This window comes from Perna viridis, chromosome 7 (genome assembly GCF_037379345.1).
Source record: "Perna viridis isolate PV_CMFRI_1.1 ecotype Kerala chromosome 7, ASM3737934v1, whole genome shotgun sequence".
Lineage (NCBI taxonomy): Eukaryota > Metazoa > Mollusca > Bivalvia > Mytilida > Mytilidae > Perna > Perna viridis.
The window spans coordinates 4,771,093-4,781,895 of NC_142451.1; positions in this window are offsets into that span (position 1 = coordinate 4,771,093).

Genomic DNA, 10,803 nt, shown 5'->3' on the forward strand with positions numbered 1-10,803 from the left:
TATTTAGTCGCCTTTTAGGCTAAAAACCACTAATTCCACTTCCCATAGGCTTCTATGCTAATTTGACAATATTCAATGGCTTCTCTGGGCTTTACCTTAACTTTAACCTGCAGAGGACTATATATCAGCATGATTCTACATATGTCAGCTCACAATCCTCAGAATGGCATGTGGGGTTAGCAGACTTGCAGTGCAGTACTGGTCACCGGAAGTGAAGGGTCTATAAATAGCATGGGAAATCCCAGTGTTTTCACAAGATAGGGGTATATTTAAAAATCATTATGGAGATTAGGCTTCACATCACAAGAAGCAAAATGCACCTATAAAATGTACAGAAATGTTTTTCCTTTCAGAAACTGTTTAAAATTTTTAAATAAGATGAGAACTTTTTTCACAGCACTATGAGGAACAGGGGTAATTTCTGCGTAGGACTATTTTTGCCTACGTTCCAAATGCTCATTGGTTGAATTGGTGGTCTGTAACCTAAATTTACGACAAGCTTAGCGCTGCTGCAGGCCTATTCTTTTAACACCCGGACCTGCACGGGGCTTTGCAAAAGGTGAAGTTATTAGAAGTATCAAAGAATATTAACAATCCATTTTGGAAAGATGTGTTTTAATTTTTTTAAAACATATTTTATTCAGAAACAGTTTGATTACAATAAGTTACAAAACATAATAGTAATAAAAAAAAAGGATTCGGAAACAAGCATAGCTTATACTAAGTCCGTCTCCTTATAGAAATGACAATTTGGTTAGCACATGTTCTATAGTTAAAATCAACTAAATTGTCAAATGCAGGAAATGCTTTTCATAGCATTGTCATGACCTGAACCAGAAATTTGCTAAAGGTAACAATTTTTTTTTTCTAAAACCTGTCTTATGACCCCTAAGTTTCATTTTTAGTATAGGCAGCCATATCTATTCACGGATTAAAAATCACAACAGTCATTTAGAGCACAATACACTAAAGAACTATTATGCTTTTTTTTTCATTCTATAATCTTAAATGGTTTTAGAGAAGATTAACAAAGTCGTACATGTGAAAAAAAAACTGTTTCATTGGTCGCAACTCTTACATTAGTCAATGAATGGTTTTGAAAATTTCGGCATAGGTCCTTCTTATGATGCTTAACAATTTTACCCAATGCCAGAAATTTGGTAAAGGCAACGGTTTTTTAGTTATTTGCAAAAAAAATGAAAAACAAACTTTCAGGGGCCGTATTTTCTACATCAGTTGACCAATCGTTTTGAAAATTTTGGCATAGGTCCATCTGATACTGCTGAACAATATTACCCTAGTAGAAATTTGCTAAAGGCAACGGTTTTTGAGTTGTTTGCAAAAAACTGCAATCTGACCCCTATGTTCTATTTTTAGTAACAGCGGCCATGTTTTTTCATGGATCAAAAATCCCAACGGCCATTTTGTGCAAAACACCCTAAGGAACAATCATGCCAAGTTTAAAACCTGTCAGTCTAGCAGTTTCAGAGGAGAAGATTATTTTTTTAAACTTTGTCCACGACGACGACGACGGACGCCAAGTGATGGCATAAGCTCACTTGGCCTTTGGCCAGGTAAGCTAAAAATGAGTCTTTTTGTATGGTAGCAAGTACTAAGTTGTTTTAGGAAATATCTAACTAAAATCAAATATAGAATTTTTACAGTTAATAAAATTCCTTAACTTTTCCTTAAATTAATAAAATTTAAATAAAAATAATTTGCCGAATATTTTTAGCCTAAATGTTCTATGACTAGTGACTTACAAAATCGTTGTAGTACACATATACCTTTACATATCGCCAATAATTGTTTTTGGCTATCATGGTGCTAACAAAGAATTTACTTTTAATTCAATTTGAATACAATTTTTCATCCAGGCTTTAAAGTCTCATTGTACAATACAGTCTAGTAAACCAAGGAATTCTTCCGTAGTTTTGTATTTGTATTTTTATATTGCGACGGTGATTTCGTTGGTGTCAAACATTTTCAAAGGTGAAAAAAAAACAAACAAACGAAAGATGGAAACTCCATAGCCATCCTCAGGAGACATGTACACATGGAAACAAATTTTGACTGCGTGGAAGAAGAAAATATTGATTTGATACTTTATCTTCTAAACGAGTTGTATGTGTAAAATCAAAGAGGAAGAGTATAACGATAATCCTGGTTCAAATAGTAGACCTAGAAAACAGAGTAAATACAATGATACACGACATAGAAACAATTGTGTAAAAGATCGCGTGCTTAAATTGCTCTGGATTTTTTATCCGTGAGTATTTCATTTGATGGAAAGACGCCCTTATAACACTATACCATGATGTCAAAATGATCTGTTTTTTTTTTCTCAATATTTTTTTTTATTTTGCAAATCTAGCACATATTACGCGAGCATTAACAACAGCTATTAAAGGTAGGTTGTACTTCCCTGTTCAAAGTTCAAGTCTTCATAAGTAGACGTGGTAACAAAAACTGTCATTCAAAACAAAAAGACTGCTTGTTTAACACACCTTATATTATAGTGGACCTTTGGATGTAATTGATATACACTTAAAGGCTTCCTAGTCCGGGTACGGATTCATTGAATCAACTGATGATATCTGATTAATCTAGAAAGCAATGTTAATACAACCAAGTGTACGATTTTAGCAAAAGCATTTAGGATTGATGTGAATTTCATACGTTCATACTCATGCACTGCATTTCTATAATACATTTTAATATGGCAAATATTTTTCTCCTAACAAAGTACATATATATAAATGCAGGTTACCTCCACGTTGTGTTGTTATGGTTGTATTATAATACTGTAAGAGATATTTAATACTGCCACAGTATTTGACATAAAGGACACTATAGAAATTAATTAGTCAGCCTCGTATCGCTTGACCTACTATTGGAGATCGATAGAAAGGAAAAGCTCATGACCAAACTACACGGCAAACGCGATGACTTCTCACTCCGTATAGTCAACTTTCTTTTAATTTGTGGCAAATTCCCTTCGGCACCTGCGTCTCAGTGATTCTGAGTTTTCATATCACAAAGTATGCGTAATGATAGGGCTTGGCGAAACGACGCGGACCTTTTGTACCGCGCTAGACTTCTTACAGTTAGGCTTCTGGAACAGGGCTGTGTTGTTAAAGTCAATAATACAAAAGATATATGGTCGTTATCATGAATTCGTGATGGTATATCCATTTGCACCATTAGAACCGATTTATTCATCGTGTCATAACTTTTCTTTTCCTCTCTCTCTCTCTGCTACCTTGGAAGTGACATTTTATCTGCAAACCGGTGGATGTTTCTAGTAGACAGATGACGCTTATCATATAAGTGCACCGTGTCCATGCTCCAAGTTTAAAGGGTAGTCCGCGGGTTGCTCATTTACTATATTTTTCTTGTCTAGACGCTATCCTTGTACTATGTTACAATGTTACCGTTCGAATCTTTATTCTCTCGATTTCCTTTAAACGGCATAGTTTGCAGGTACAATATGACAATATACAGACAAAATTTCAACGAACGACCTGAGCAGACAAAAAATGGAACAGTAGGCCATCTAAACAGTAACATTAAAGAAACATTTGAAGCTTAGAATTAGACATTGCTGATTTCATCCTTTATTAATTTATTTTTTCTTTCGTGAAACATGTACTGCAGTACCCGTAAAACATATTGGTAAATTGTCATTAGAAAACTTAGGTTTTCAAATGAAATCAGAAATCAGATATTTTAAACGATAGTAACATTAGCAATATGGACTTGTATTCTGCGACAGATATGAAATTAAATGTGTTATTTGGGTAATGAGAAAATACATTTCTATCTCGAACCAACGCTATTGCGTGTACTCTTATCGTTGAATATTGCCAATCAAGGCTATGATAGAAAATGACACTGACATATTTTTTTATGAAAAAATAAATGCAAACTAATCAGATTTTTTTCATAACTATGCCAATGATTAACGATTAGAGGAATAGTTACTGCACAAGAATATACATATGTATTAAGGGTTATTTATTTAGCAGTATAAAGTACAAGTGATGAATGATCAATACTCTCTAATCTGTTTAATTTCATTTTATATTAAAAAGTTCAAATTAAAATCTCATTTTCAGTCATAATGCATTCTTTGATCCAATTCCACAGAATTTAGTTATGTGAAAAAACATCGAATTAGACTTGGTTAGTATGTATTCAAATTTGATTCCGGAATGTGACAGGTAATCTATTTAGAACACTAATGTCATTCCTACCTTTTACAAAAGTACTTGGACACTAACTAATATTTAATTCGATTTGAAAAGTGATATTTTTATCCACATATTCATCTGAATCGTTCTGAGAAAAAAAAACCAAATAGTCATTGTCTAAAAGAGTAATCAAGGGAACCAAGGTTATAGCGGTAATCAAAAGAATGTAATCCAGGGACAAAGACCAGACATGGAAAACAGACATTCACAACAAAGAACATAAAGTAACTAAAATCATACATACAAAGTAACAAAAGTAAATGAGCAACTCGGACTAAAGTAATGAATGGAGCGTTATCAAAATATCGAACATGGTTTAAAGTCAATGTTACTACTGTCTCCACTCGTACATAGGATACAGTCCCCACTCGTGCATGGTATACAGTCCCCACCCGTACATGGTATATAATCCCCAACCGTACATGGTATACAGTCCCCACTTACAGTATGTAGACAATAAGTGTTGGTTACCTTTTATCACACAGAAAACTGAGAAAGTTCGTCAAATTTAGCAGATTTTGAAATGATTGAATGGATTACTTATTACACTTTCTAAATATAGACATACACAACAGTCATGAACACTAATTCACTCTTTCCTAAAATAGTCAATTAGCAGTGAATCCGATCATATTCGACCTTTAAACTTTGCATTGTGGCTTAAACTTACAGGATGTCCCTAACCGAGACGTCAAATTTAATAGCAGAGAATTGAAAGGTCATCGAAGAAGGAAATAAATCCGATGTACTAGCGATAATCTTAGAAGTATTCAGGTCTGTCGAAACTAGTATGAAAGAGATTGCAGTTGGGATGACCAACATTGAAACTTCTTTAAACTTACTGCCAGCTGATCTTCGTGAAGTTTCTGTAAATCAAAAAATGTAGAAAGAGACAATTGAACTCGAGGCCAGTGTACAAGCTATGAGCGACATGTATGACAAATGTAAACCAAAAAAGACCATCTTGCAGTAAAATTAAATGGAATGAGCTAAACAGTTGAATTGCTCGAAAATGAAAACAAAAAGCATAAACAATCAGTTGTTAACTTGGGTAAGTTACAAACCCAGGGAATTCTCCAAGAGGTTGAGAAATTCAAACGTAGAGTATTAGACCTCCAGTGCAGAAGCATGAAGAACAATCTGGTGTTTAGTGGTCCTTGTCACACCCAATATGAAAATTGCGAAAATAAACTAAGGGCCTTCATACAGCAGAAATTAGAAATTGACCACTAAATAGAATTTGGAAACGTTCATCGTTTCGGTAAACGGAGTACAAACGGTGCTCGTCCTATTGTAGCACGATTTATTTACTACAGTGACTTAAAACTTTTACTCCAAAATGCATACAAGTTAAAAAGGTACGCCTTTGGTATTAGGGAGCAGTACCCTGCTGAAATTGTTGAAAGAAGGAAAAACTTTGCCCAAAAATGAGAAAAGAAAAACAACAGCGTCGAGATGTTGTACTAGTGCGTGATCCTCTTTACATCGATGGTGAGCTATATAGCCCACCTGCTAAATCTACATCCGAGAGAAAAGTCGTGTTCGACTCTTCTCCGTATCAAAGTCATCCTGTGCCAAATCCATACAAAACACGTGGTAGGCCAGTTAAACAAGCACAGCAGGACCCACGACAAGAAGATACAGTCCGATACAGTCCGAAAGGACAGTCAGGGAGAACTCTCTTCATGTAAAATTTTTGGTCAATCATTTGTAAATAAACCTAATAATTATGTTGGTTGTTCAACTGTAGGACACAACAAAACTTTGTGTGATAAAAGTGTTGTATCTGATTATTTCTACGTTCAAGAAGATGAATATAGTATTACTTCTGAAGAGTCTATTGCCTCACCAGGTGATTCAAAGGTAGCTTCAGAAACCCCATTGTTAATTATTTTGTCTCTGAGTTGTTGTGGTATTAACACTATCCTGAATTTGAATCTTTTGTTCGTAGACATGATATACATGAAGTATGTATTGTTGAAACTAAAACGGATGACAGAGATGATATAAAATTAAAGGGGTATAACTTTAAACTTAAAAACTGGGGAAAAAACGCGAAAGTGCGATCTGGAGGTATTTTGTTAGGTTATAAAAAAAAATTGAAAATTTTATTGAAGTTCTTGAGACTGACTGTAGATATGTGTTATGGTTCAAGATTAGTTCAAAAATACTTTCACAAGATTAAGATTCTATTTTTGGTATTGTGTATAACCCCCCAGAAAATTCGTTATATTCCTCAGCTGATGCCTTTTGTCAATTGGAAAGTGAATACATTCATTTCTCATCAATATACAAAAATGTTGCTCTACTTGGCGACTTTAATAGCAGAACATCAACTGACAGATTTTTTTTAAAAATAACCGAAAGCGACCAGGCAAAAAACTTTTTGTCTTGCATTGGTTATGAAGTCAGTACACTATTACTGAATGTTAAATCTTCCACGCCTTCGTGTTTTATATATGGCGAACTTGGTCGCTTCCCATTGTCCCATTTGATGTTAAACAGAGAATGGTGTGGTTTTGGTCAAAACGTATTGCTGGTAATCAGTGTAAAATCTCATGTATCGCTTATAAACTTATGCTGAATATGTATATGAGGCAAAATGTAAACTTTAAGTGGTTACAGAGTATTACTGAGAAACTTTAAATGAGTGTGGGCTATCTAATATTTGGTTAACGCAAAATATTTTAACCACTGAATGGTTAAAATGCAAGGTTAAGCTATGACTTACAGTACAAAAGTATCACAAATGATGCGAAAACCGTAGACTATAAGCTTCATAAAGAAAGTCTTAGTTTTGAAGGATATTTTAAACTCTCGAATATGTAGAATTAGAACAGTTAACAATAGATTACCAATAGAAGCAGGTAGTTTTCAATTAATCAGTAGAGAAAATCGTTTTTGTAATATATTCAACTTAGAAATAGGGGACGAATACCATTTTAATATGACATGTCCAACACTTGTCACAGAGAGAAAACTGTATTTCATCAAGGAGCTTATAAAGCGCCCATGTATTTTATGTTTTAGGGTAATAATGTCACCGAAAGATAAGTCTGATTAATTTGTATAAATTTATCAAAATTATAAACAAAAGAGTGAGTCCTCCTGACTAACTTCATCAATACTGTAATGTGACTAACATATCTGCGAATAGTTTTGTATAGCATGTATTGTATATATGTTATGTGTCTCTGTACCAAATATGTGGTTTATGAGAATAAAGATTGTTGTTATTGCTGTTGATGTTGTTGATGTTGATGTTATTGCTGTTGTTGTTGATTTTGTTATCGCTGTTGTTGTTGATGTTGTTATTGCTGTTGTTGATGTTATTACTGTTGTTGATGTTGTTATTGCTGTTGATTTTGTTATTTTTGTTGATGTTGTTATTGCTGTTGATTTTGTTATTGTTGTTGATGTTGTTATTGCTGTTGTTGTTGTTGTTCTTGATGTTGTTATTGCTGTTGATGTTGATGTTGTTATTGCTGTTGTTGTTGAATTTGTTATTGCTGTTGTTGTTGATGTTGATTTTGTTGTTGCTGTTGTTGTTGATGTTGTTATTGCTGTTGTTGATGTTATTACTGTTGTTGTTGATGTTGTTATTACTGTTGTTGTTGTTGATGATATTATTGCTGTTGTTGTTGTTGTTGTTATTGCTGTTGAAGTTGTTGATGTTGTTATTGCTGTTGATTTTGTTATTATTGTTGATGTTGTTATTGCTGTTGTTGTTGGTGATGTTATTTGCTGTTGATGTTGTTGTTGTTGATGTTGTTGGGAAAAATATCATTTACTGATTACCATAACGATGAATAAATATGGTTTAATAGACAAATATAGAAGTATTATATCACCATTTAGCACAATAATTTATGTTTTTTTGCAACAAATCCTTTTCCCACAGTGGATCGTGTACAAAATGTAAAAACCGAATATAACCGTCAACAGCAGCTGTAGTGAAATTCGGGATAAAACTTGACAGTAGTCATCACTCCTAACGGAAAATCCGAACGTCAAGTTTCAAACGAGAAGAGAACATAAAACTAAGGAATAAATGTATCAATTGGATGTGAACCCATGAAAATATTCGCTGAACCCACCTGGGTTTCATTAAAAAATCTCAAATTGAGAATTTCCTCAAGTCTTGTGTTTTTCCTCAAATCTTCAATTTCAAATGATCTGATTTAAAAAAATGAAGGATTTGAGAAAAATCTCAATTTCAGATGTTTTATGAAACCGGACCCATGAGTTGACTGGTCATCGACGACAAAAAAGTGGCGGATACAGAAATTTACAAGGAGGAGACAAGAATATTTGCAGCCCAAATATTTTTTTCTTTAGAAAAATGTTATAATTCTTTTTTTCAATTTCATAAGGGGACCGACACGGTCCCTAAACAGTCTTAGATCAGATATATATGCTGAAGTATCACAAACTGTATTCATTTCATCATACTTAAGCTGAGTCATAATTGCCATTACAACTTCGTAATAACATTAGTATACTTAGTTAATACATGGGCCAGGTAAACACGAGATGCATGGATGTTTGACCGAGAAGAAAGGCTCAGCCTCATACTAATGTTAAAATAATTTCTATGAACGGGTTAAAGTTTCATTTGGCGTCTCTCGAAGTCGGTACATATTATCCTGTTAAACAACTGCATACTTATTTTGAAATATTTTCCCAAGTTTGAGATGACAAAATGTCGGTACATACAGGAGTAAAAACTTCAAATACCCAATATGTCTAAAATTAGATTAAATGTGCATTGGTAAGCTTCCCAGCATACGTTTAAATGTGAAGTACTTCAACAGTATTTTTTCTGTAGATATAGATACCAAGAAAACTGTACGTGCATTTCTAAAAATGTATTGATTATCTAAATCCTAAGAAAGCCATAAGAGATTAAACGTTTTTGTGCACTATATGCACTTCCTTGTTTTACAAGTTTGGCAAACAAGTCACTAATTCTAGACAGACTAGAGTTTAAAAAAGAGATTGCATGTACTATAGCTGAATATAACTCAAATGTGCGCCCTTGTGTCGGCGATACCCTTGAGAATGTATTATATACATGTAATGTAGTAATGAGGAACACATCATACATGTATGTGGCAGAAATAGCGAATATCCATTTAAAAAAGCAAGCAATATATTTTCATTTGACTTAAAAATTAAATTTTGTAATTATAATTTTTTCTCTGTGTTTTTTTAATGTTATATAAATTGTCAAATTGCTCTTCATCTTTCTTAGTGGCTAATTTAGACGGCAACACAAAACGAAATATTTCAGTCATCCAAATGTTGCACAAATTATAAAAGTGCCATTAATAGATTAAACTTTGGTACTTGTCATTACCAGACTATAACCACCAATGTGTATGAGCGTATCTTACGTGATAGCTTTGTGCTAATAAACAATATTGATAGAACGGTTTATAGGCAGTTCAAATGAACATTACATACATTATTTTCTTAGTTCTGACTTTTAAACAATGACACATGTACTAAACATAATAATGTATAATTACATGTTTTGCAAAATTTAATAAACAGAAATGTGGAATATACGGAGCCCTGTTAGTCTCACAGAGATAAAAGATTGTATTTTGAAAAGTCCAGCGCTGAAGATTTAAAGTACAGCGCTGGACTTTTTAAATTACAATCTCTTATCTCTGTGAGACCAACAGGGCTCCGTAGGAATAGAAGTAAACGGCCTATCGTTAATTTAAATATATACATTATTTTTTGATATCCATTTAGGAAATAATTATATTTAACGATTTTTTTCTGTCTCTCGGAATTCAATGGTACTAATTTCCAATGGATTTCTAAATGTACTTTTCACATATTTTCAACATTTATTGATTCAGGCTAAAGTACGGATAAGTTGTTCAATATAAAATCCAAATAGTATACTTGAGATTAACCACACTGAAAGCTGTGTAAATTTTATTGGGCTTGTCAAATCTTTCTGTTTCAACATTTTTAATTATCTGACGTCATTAGCGGATCTCAAGACTACTGTTTTTTTTTACGAACCGTTCATAATAACCAATTAAATAATTGGATAAATTTATGAAACTTCCCAATGAAACAGATAAATGGTACATACAGACACAAAAACTACCACAGTGAACTTAACAACAATTATACCATTCCATTAAACCTATTAAAAGTCGCAAAATATATTGTCTGACCAATTCTACCGAAACTTGCAATCACTAGTTTTAGCTAAATCTATAACACAACTATCCTCTTGTTTTCTAAAGACAGACTACTGGCTTGTAAAGTTAACGAAAGCACAAATCTGCAAATAAACTGAAAATATGTAACATTAAAAGACAAGGTACAAATGACAAGAACGAGTATTGACAGATTGGACCTTGTTAGAAAGAATCTTAGATAAAATACAGTTGTTATGTTATAAATACAAATGAGCTATCATCAGTGTTGGGGATAATCAACAACGCTTATCTTTGGCTTTGACTTCCTTTACACCTCTCAGTGTTAAAAGTTTTTTTTTATATACAGGAAAAAAGTCAACACA